Source organism: Echinops telfairi, unplaced genomic scaffold (genome assembly GCF_000313985.2).
Source record: "Echinops telfairi isolate 266 unplaced genomic scaffold, ASM31398v2 ScPeMD7_1713;HRSCAF=2227, whole genome shotgun sequence".
In the NCBI taxonomy this organism is placed as follows: domain Eukaryota; kingdom Metazoa; phylum Chordata; class Mammalia; order Afrosoricida; family Tenrecidae; genus Echinops; species Echinops telfairi.
In genome coordinates this window covers 22,027,419-22,037,622 of record NW_022105611.1, presented here as the reverse complement: position 1 = coordinate 22,037,622, position 10,204 = coordinate 22,027,419, and the positions used below count along the sequence as shown (strand labels likewise).

The 10,204-nt window shown below is 44.5% G+C and overlaps 1 protein-coding gene across 9 annotated transcripts in view; it reads right to left on the bottom strand.

The window, feature by feature from the left end:
- The window catches only part of STIM1 (stromal interaction molecule 1), a 213,685-nt gene that overhangs the window by 143,653 nt on the left and 59,828 nt on the right, over positions 1-10,204 (bottom strand). Inside the window, exon 1 of one of the 9 annotated variants that reach the window (XM_045293070.1) lies at positions 2,578-2,637. The exons of the other annotated variants lie outside the window; for them this stretch is intronic. The gene's annotated coding sequence lies outside the window, so the exon portion shown is untranslated. Of the gene's footprint in view, positions 1-2,577; positions 2,638-10,204 lie in introns of those variants that run through there. 9 annotated transcript variants of the gene reach the window in all.

The following is a 10,204-nucleotide window of genomic DNA, read 5'->3' as shown; positions in this document are numbered from 1 at the left end:
CTTAAACTCAAGTGCTCTAAGAAGGGGATGTATCTCTAAAAAAAACAATGATGAAACCACAAAATATCTCACGACATGGATGGACCTGGAGAACGTTATGCTGAGTGAAGTTGGTCAATCACAAAAAGACAAATATTGTAGGAGACCACTACTAGAAGGATAAAAACCATGACAGAGACTTTTATACCTAGGATAACAGGCTATATCATCAACCATATGAGCTCAAAAGGGTAGCATTCGCCTAAAAATAGAACTCCAAAGGCAGGAAAGGGCAGGAAGGCAGGACAAAGGAACACAGGAATGCAGGATGAAGCCGGAAGAGGGCGGTGACACTGAGAGGACCGCAGCCGGGTCATGAAACAAAATGAGTATAAATTGTTGACGGAAAACTAATTTGCACTGCAAACTTTCACCTAAACCACAACAAAATGTTCACAAATAGAGAGGGAGAAACAACAGACCCTGGATGTTCCGCAGGGAGGGAAGACAGGTGTGGGAGGGCAAAGCGAGTAATAGAGAGCTAGCAGGCACTGACATCGGGAAAGGGACCATGGAGGTCCAGAAGAAGAAGAGAAAATGGCGAGAGAGGAGTTAGAATATAGGGGGTGGAGTTAAAGAGTGCGTTAAGCTACTGAGTGCAGAATTAACAGTCTGAAATGTAAATCTCCCCCACCTAATTCACAAAAAGGGGGCCCTGGTGGTGCAGTGGTTACTATCAGACCGCAGTTCTCAAGGTCAGCAGTTTAAAGCCAGGAGCCACCCTGAGGGAAAAAGACGGGGCTCTCTATGCCCATCAACAGTTGGTCTTGGAAACTCAACAGGGCAGCTCTACCCTGTTCTATAGGGTCACTATGAGTTGGCATCAGCTCGATGGTAGTGAGTTTGGTTTTTTTACTTAATTCAAAATAAAACATCCATAAAAATTTTAAGAAAAAAGAACAGAGGATAGAAGAGTCCACATTAGCAGAAACAACTAGCAGTTTCTGTCATACTTACCTTAGATATTATCATTCTTAAATTTTTTTATGAAGCAAAGAACGTATTTCCAAACCCAGCTGCCCTGAGGTTTGCAGTTACTGTTTAGTGAAACCTCCTGAGTAGGTTAAAAAATAAAAGCCCATTTGATAGATGCCCCCTGTTAGCCTCACCACCTGACCAACACCATTGTAGCCTGCTAGCTGCCTTTTGTGAACCGGGTATTTTTGGTATAGAAATACAAGCTGCTCTGCAAAAAAAAAAACAAACGAAAAACCAAGCTCTCCCAGTAGCATACAGGACAGGGATGCAGAAAAGCAAGCAAAGGAAGCAGGGCCCTATCTTAGAAGAATCCCCGTTTTGGGTAGCAATCACATACAAAGCAATCCCAATGCGGAGAGAAAAGCACAAAGAGCCATATCCAATATGGTAAAAGAATAACTGCTAATGGGCAGAAAAGACGTGAGCAGGCGTCAAAAGAGTAGTCATACTGGAAGCTGAGGATTGAAGCATGAGGAGCAGAAGAATCTCAGGTCACGTCCTACAGGCACTGAGGTCGGACAAGGGCCCCACCTTTTGACAAGGTCCAGGAAAGCCTCTGTTGACAAGGTCACTGATGCCAGGCTTCATCTCCTCTTTAGCAGCTCTGCTCACACTGATAAGCCAAACAATTCTGGCTTTCAGCAAGCATCTGCCCAACGCCCTAGACTACCATCCTCTTTGCTAGCCTTTCCTGGCCTTAACTCTTCTCCGAACACCAGGCATCTTGATCAGAAAGCAAATGTAACCGGATTCTCTAAGGCTGTCTGCTACCATAAAGATGTACAGTCTCGGAAACCCTTACAGGGTTGCTATGTGTTGGACATTACTTGATGGCATTGGGTTTGGATTTTTGTTATCCCTTATTTAAAACCGTCCCAGGGCTCTACATTGCCAAAACGTGGTAGTACATGCTCCTATACAGTTTTGCAGGGCCCAACACCCTCATGAGGGTTGCTATGTGTTAAAATGGACCCGATGGCTGTGGGTTTGGTTGGGTTTTTCCACTGCCCAAAGAATAAATTCTCAAATCTTTAACACGGTGTACAAAGCGCTCTATAATCTGGTATCTCTGGGTTACCCTCGCCTCATCTCACAAATATGTTGCCCTAAAATTATGTGCTCTTATTACGCCTCCCTCTCTACTTGCTTAAAGAGGCTCCCCCACACACACACACTCCCCGCCTTTTTCCTCTCACCCTGGGAATGATGGTGTCACCCTACACATTCTTCCACCAGGCTTATCTCATTCTGGGGGAAGTTCTCCTCCTATTTTCCTTATTCTCTGGGAACAGCTCTGGCCCCAGTTTCATTTCTCCCTGGGGACCTCTCTGGTCCAAGCTTCACTCTTCACTCTCTAAATGTGTCACTGACTACAGATGACCTCTGTCCCACTTCTCACTCTTCTACTTCGCTCGGGTCCAAAGACAGCCTACCCCTGAATACATCTGCCTCTGCTCCCCCGCCTGTGTCTCTGATAGGGGTTTCACCAGCCTCCTCGCCGCAAAGTTACTGGTACCTAAACTCAGGAGGAACTACAGGGGGCTCTGATTCCCATCTTACCTTTTTTTACTTTCTTTCCTGACAGAATCCTTGAAATGAAAGACTTCCTTTGGGATGACACACAGCTTCATTTGGCCTGAAGGAGTTCTCTGACCCCATTTTGCTTTGGGAACAGCTCTGACCTAGGCCTCCCCAGTCACCCTTCCACGGAGACAGTGTGCCCAGGGGAGGCCTTGGACACTGTCCTTGGCTGACACAGAACATCAGGGGGGAGAGTGACGTGAAGCAGTTGGCCCAACGCCGCCCTGACCCTTTCCCAAACTGCAGGTCTCTCCAGTGTGGGGAAGACTTTCCAAACCACCACAAACTCCTCTGAACATTCTGGGTTTTTAAACAAATTCACGTCAACTGGTGCGCAGGAAGAGCTCGAGTAAAAGTCTTTTTCACGGTCTTACATTTTCCACGGCAACAGAGTCACAAAGAACAGTGTGATTCCGCGTACGGGAGTGAGCAATGCCCAGTGCAGGGCATTCAGACTCTGGCTTGTCTTCTGATTTCTGTGGGCAGCTTACACACTTGGCAGCAGAGCAGTGACACTCAGATGCTACCATTCCGTAATGGGCTATTTGACCTTAGCAATATACTGAGGGCAACAGACCGGGGCTTGGCAACTTTCTAGCCATGTGATCGCAAACTAGATTTTCTTTGTTTATAAAATAGAAATAATAATATTAGTGCCTTGCAGTGCCAAGTAGATGGATGGATGCAAAGCACCTCGCATAGGCATGGCAAACAACAGAGGTTTTCATGCATTTGTTGATTCATTCGTCAAATATTTACCAAGTCATCATCCAAAGCATGGAGGATTCAACAGTGACTGAAACTCCTTGCTCTTGTGGAACTGACAGGAGGTAGGGAGCGCAATAGAGAGGGCTTGATAAATAACGTGTCAGATGGTGAAAAATGCTACTGAGAAAATGAAGTAGAGAGAGAAGTTGGAGTATGTTGTGGGGGGAGGTTGTTATTTTAAACGGAATAATTGGCAAAGGTATCTCTGAGAAGGCATTCAACCAAAAGATCTGAAGGGAATGAGGCACTGGGACACACAGAAAAATAAGAGAAAGGGGAGGGCAAACACAAAAGCCTTGCATGTCTGTCTCTTTCAAAGAATAGCGAGGAAGCCTGTTGTGGTGGGAAAAGCAGGAGCCAAGCATAAGACGGTAACTTGCAGCCAACTCGCATATGGCCTTCAGGCCAGACTGCGAAAGGATTCTAAGAGAAGATTTAGAATCCACTGAAGGATTCTGAACAGAGGATCGCGGTGGTTTGAATCTGCATTTTGAAAGGATCACTCTGGTTTCTCCCTTTAGAAGAAACTGTAGGCAGGCAAAGGCAAACAGCAGGGAAACCACTTAGAGCAGTGGTTCTCAACCTTCCCAATGCCACAACCCTGTCATACAGTTCTGCATGTTGTGGTGAGCCCCCCACCATAAAATTATTTTCGTTGCTACTTCATCACTGTCATTTTGCTGCTGTTATGAATTGGCGACCCCTGTGAAAGGGTCGTTTGACCCCCAAAGGGGTTGCAACCCACAGGTTGAGAGCGCTGACTTAAAGGCTATTAAGTTAAGAGGCAAGGGGAAATGATGGTAGTTTCTTGGGTCAGGGAATTAGCCACAGGTGATAAAAAGAGCCTGGGTTTCAGATATGAACAAAACCAAATACAAACCTGCTGTTGTCAAGATCATTCCTACTCACAGTGGCCCTGTAGGACAGAGCAGAACTTCACTCTGCCTTTTCCAAGACTATAATCTCTACAGAAGCCAACTGTCACCAGAGCAGCTGGGGAATCTGAACCACTGACACTGGGATTTGCAGGCGAGCGCTTAACCAGTGCATGACCAAGGCTTCTCAGTCAATGAGTACATGCGGAGCTAGGGGTGAGACTGACGGTTGGGCATTGAAGTTATGTCTTCATGGTAGGAGGTGACCAGTATTTTTCAGCCCCTTAAGGAAAGCAGGGGCTATAGTTCATAGTTTTAATATCATCTATCCATTGATATGCAAAAACCATGAACCTGTTTTTTTTAAGTGTCATGATATAACCAATAAATGAAATACCCAATGAGGGGCTAACTGCTATCATATAACTGCTATTATAACCCTTGTTTTTCTTAAGAGGCTAAAGATATTTGCCAACTCTTACCATGAAAAGTTCATGGCCCAACTGCCGATCTCAATTCCAAACCTCTCAAGAAAATGTCACTCTCTGCTCTGCATCCTTTCTCATTTGTTCCCCTTCCTTTCAAACTTTCCATTTAAAAGACGGGATGTAGAGATGTTGTGGTATTAAATGGTAAAGGAGTCAATCTTAGAGTTAAATAGATTAAGTCTGAATTATATTATTTTAAGCATTTACTAGTTTTGTGACCTTTGGACCTTGATTTTCTTATTTTAAGATGACCTAATAGTAACTGTCTTATAAAATTATTGTCGTGTTAAGGTATACATTTTGTCATTTGTTTAACAAATACTAAGCCTCTATTACAAGCCAAGCCACAATTCTCCGCACTAGAACTAGCTACATGGGTATAGGCAATGTCTTCATGGAGCTTATAGCCTAAGGGAACAAAGTATTTCTAAGGATCCAGATGCAATTTTTAAAATATTTTAAAAGAATCATCTGAATATAATAATAAGTCAAGACTTTCACACAGTGTCTGGAATAAAGCATGCTCAATAAATGACAGAACTTATTACTTTATGATTAACGCATCGTAAACCCTCATTAAAATGTTTAAAAACATTGTCATCTAATTGGTCTGACTCATAGCAATTCGATCAGACAGACTAGAACGACTTCATAGGGTTCCCAAGAGAGTATACTCATTACAGAGCCGACTGACACGTCTTCTCCCACAGAGCAGCTGGTGGGTTCAACCACCAACTCTGGTTAGTAGTCAAACACTGACCACTGGGCCACCAGGACTCCTGAACCATCTGTGTTCACAACTGTGCAATAGTTGTGGTTGGTGTCAACTTGCCTGGGCCAGGATGCTTAGTGGTTTGGCAGTTAACACCTAGTAATTCCTCATGATGTGATCTAACAACGTAATTGCCTCCATAATGGGATCTGCTATGAGGAGCTCGGCTGTTATGAGAACATTAGGGTAGGATGCAACACCCTTACTCAGATCAAGCCTTGATGGCCTCAGTTAAAATGATGTTTTCTTGGGGCTGTGGACTGCTTCCAGTAAAAGTGGATGCTGAAAGAAAATGTTCCTTACTTTTTGCTAGAGCTGGATCCTCCATCCGGCTTATTGACTTGGACTTGAGCCACATGCCCCACCATATTGCCTGCCAATCTGGGAGTTACCAAGGACCTGCCATCTGACCTGCTTTTGTTAGATTCATCCACCTCTGCAGTAACTAGTCTGTGACCTTCCTGCAGATCTTGGTTTCATCAGCCCTAAGAGCTATACCATTGCATAATTTCTAACATCAATTACTCCCTCTTCCCTCAGTCCTCTCCTCCAGTTTGGGGTTCAATCATTCACTGCAGCAGCTCATAGAACTACACAGCTCAGCCCCCAGACCAACATCTGACCCATGGACTTGGAAACTGCCTGGACTTGGACTTGCCTGCTTCTACAATTGTGTGAGCCATTTCTTGATATAACTTTATACATACTTCACTGGCTTTACTTTTCTAAAGAACCTAGCCTTCCACAAACTGAAGAAAGGTTTAGTAATCAAAAGGTCCAAATCACTCATTTAACAGATGAGTGAATTAACTTCTTCTCATTGCCATTGAGTCGATGCCAGCTCATAGAGCTCATAGTCACCCTATAGGACAGGTTAGCAATGACCCTGTGCATTTTCAAGACTATAACTCTTTACGGGAGTAGAAAGCCTCCTCTTTCTCCCATAGAGCAGCTGGTGGTTTCAAACTGTTGACCTTACAGTTAGCAGCCAAACACATACGCACTATACTACCAGGGCTCCTATATTAAATTTCTTACTCCCTAATGCATATGCCTTCAGGAAAATGAATAAAGCACACTAGTGTTTCCAAAGTGGGTGATTCCACTTCGTGGGGAGCACTTGAATGACCCAGGGGGAACTGCAAAAACAGTGATCTACACTTTATCCTGGATGATGGGCTGTAGTGCAAACGTCTTTCATTGTCAGGTGGGGCACTGTTTTTGTTTGTTTTTCTGAAAAGGGGAAGTGAACCTATGGTTGTTACTTTATTATCAATATGCAAAGAGGAGGAAATAACTTACTCAAGGTAGCCTATTAAATCCCTTAAGAGTGGAAATCATGCCTCTACTTTTCAGTGTTGTGCTCCTCCCACTGAAGCAAAATTATTTTCTGCTTTCTTTTCGATTGAGGTTTATCTCTGTTTTGTTTTGTAATTGTCATTGGGGGTTATTGTTTGCTTCTCATTTTTGTTTTGTATGATTTTCTGTACTTGAACTCAAACATAGGTAAATCTATAGCGCAGTAACTGGATTAATAGTGTCTCCGGTTATGGTGGGGGGGGGGATTATAATGAGAACAAGAAGAAGAAAATGTTCTGAAATCAATTGTGGTGATGATTGCACAGCTCCTCTTCATATGATTAACTGTTCAACTGTATGATCTGTGAATTATATGCCAATAAAACTATTCTAAAACAACAAGAAAATAAACAATAGTCTTTATCAGGAAACCTACCATGTCTCCTGTGCCAATGTAAATACCACCCTACCGTCCAGCAATTTCTTGGAAAAAGGAGCGGCCCCTTTAGGCTTGGAGGCTGATCCCCTTCTCTGTAAACAGTCAAGAACAGGCAACAGCTAGGACCTCAGAGCCCTGATGGGAAATACACAAACGTGAAGAAATGAAACGACAGTCAGCAGTCCTGAAACCCACTGGTTAAGCAGAGGTATGGTGGAGCAGGACAGACCAAGACCCCTCCCCCTCATCAGAGCAATCACCATGTTCCACCCAGGCTAGGGCTGTTCCAGAATGTTACTTCTGGTCCTTTGGGCCACTCATAGGTACCGCTTCCTATGGCCCACTTTAAAGTGTCACCATTGACCTCCTGACAGAAGTGTTAGAATTGTAGGGTAGGTAGAACACGCTTTGGAGTCACACAGACCTAGGCTACACCTCTGACACCAGCACCAACTACTTACATATTCCTTTTTGAACTCTTATTCAAAATAACTATTGTTATTATTGGAGAGGTCAGGACACAAGACCCTCTGGTCTATCCCACACCCCAGACCCCAGCCGTTAGGGCTGTCACCATGACATAACCTATTCAGGGAGATGGCGTGGGGTTCTCCAGCTCTCCTCCTCTCAGTTCAGGTACCCACCCCACTCCCCCAGCTTTGAAAAAGTAAAATAATTCTAACCTACCTCCCCTTCAAAATACTACCTTTGTTTACTATTACATTTCACAAAAGAGAAGTCTATCCTACTGCCCCTACTTCCGTCCTTCATGTCCCTCCCTAACCCACAGCAGTGTTGCTCCTGTCCCCACCCCTCGACTGAAACTGCCCTCACCAAGGTCACCGACGACTCAGTGCTCACTCTACTTGTTCACTGCTGCAAGAGACACTACTGCTTTCTGCTAGCAACTCTCCCCATTCTGGCTTCCCAGACACCACTGTCTCTACACATCTGGTTGCACATCTCTGACTGCTGCTCTTCAAACACCTCTAATTTTTCTGTCTACCTAAAACACAGCTCCTCTGTATTCCACCCTCAGTCCTCTCCCTTTCTCCATTTCATAGGTAACAACTCAGGTCACCTCATCGATTTCTATGGATTCTGCTCTTGCTTAAATGTCCCCATAGCTCTGTTCCTACATTTCCCATGAGAACATGTCATGGGTGCCAAGTCTGACCTCCTCTGGCTACATACAGGAGAATCCAACTCCTTATCTGCCCAGGCATGATTCCTATGAGCCAGAGAGGTCAGACATGCCTCCACTCTCCATCCTTCTTTGTCCTATTCTGACACCAATTACTCCTCCCAGGGCATGCAACTTCTCTGGTGGGCTCCATAATTTGTTGCAATGGCCACACAGAACTTACAGACAACATTCACCACTATGCTGTTTATTAGGGAAGCTAATAGGTTACAGAATGTTAAGATACAGTTCCGTTGTCCACAGCGACTCTTCTTAGCCATTCTGTTAGGCAGATCTCTCTCTGGTCCTCAGCCTCTTAACCACATGGTCCCTGGGCCTCTGCCTTATTCCACAGACCATAAAGCCAGCCTGCTGCTCGGCTCCTCTGCTCTGCCTCATGTTTCAGTACTGTAGTCTCTGGTACCTCTGCTGCCTCTACCACTTCAGGCCAAGATCTTGCTGCTGCTTCACTGGTGGCTCTTTGTTCTCGTTGGTTGTGGTTCTGTTGCTGCTTCTAAGTTGGTTTACTTTTATACCCAGAGGAACGGCAAAACTAACCAATCCCCTGAGTCAGAGTCCTCCATGCCTTATTTGCATATGCCCACCCACTCACTTTTATACCCAGAGGAATGGCCAAACTAACCAATCCACTGAGTTAGAGTTCTCCATGCCTTATTTGCATACTCCCACCCACTCACTGTACGAGAGTTACAAAGACTATGGATAGAAGAGTCATACCAAGTAATTTCAGTTCACCACACCAAGAAACTCCAAAATTCTTATTTTCTCTTGGGTGTCCCCCCATGGGTAATCTCACACCAACATCCACTTCCCCAAACCAGCTTTCTGTCCTGTGTTCCATGTTAATACTATCACCATATCCCACCCACGGGATGAACAACAAAAACGTGAGTGAAGGGAGACAGTGGTCGGTGTAAGATATGAAAATAATAATTTATAAAGGGTTCATGAGGGTGGGAGGGTGGGGAAAGGAGGAGAAAAAAGAGGAGCTGACACCAAGGGCTCAAGTAGAAAGTAAATGTTTAGAAAATGGTGATGGCAACATATGTACAAATATGCTTGACACAACTGATTTATGGATTGCTTTAAGAGCTCTTAGAGCCCCCCTAATAAAATGATCTTTAATTAGTATCACAATAAAATCTTCTACCTTTCAACTGCACAGTGTAAATCAACCTCACTCCCACTGTGCCAGTCCCAAGTTCCTCATCTGCTACTGCAACAGTTTCCTGGCTGCCTTCCGAGACTCCTGCTTTATAATGAGTCTGAACGGACTGTGTGGGTACCTTTATCCACCCTACCTAACCTAATTACAGGTGCCAGAAAGATCGCTCGAAAACATAATCTGATCATATCTACGCCTCTAAAATATTCACAAATCAAGTTAAGTTCCACATACGATTCAAATGTTAAGTTCTTTACCATGAAACGCAGGTAAATCAGGATCTATCCCTTCCCACATATCCAGCTCTATTTCCTGCCACTCTTTCCCAACTAACCCAGAAGTCAGGCTCATGAGACAACTCAGCATTCCTTTGATATGCTATACACTTCCACACTACTCACATTGTCAAGTGTGCTTTCCAGGGCCCTCTGCCTAGCACACTTCTAATCATCCTTCAGGTCTTTGACGTTCTCATGGTAAAGGTGCAGTCTCTCCCAGTCCGTCCATCGTTGCACCTGCGACGGTCCTGCGTGGTTTGCTTTTGTGACTATCTTCTCAGTAACGTGTGGGTTGTTCAGAGACAGGAGTGGTGTCTT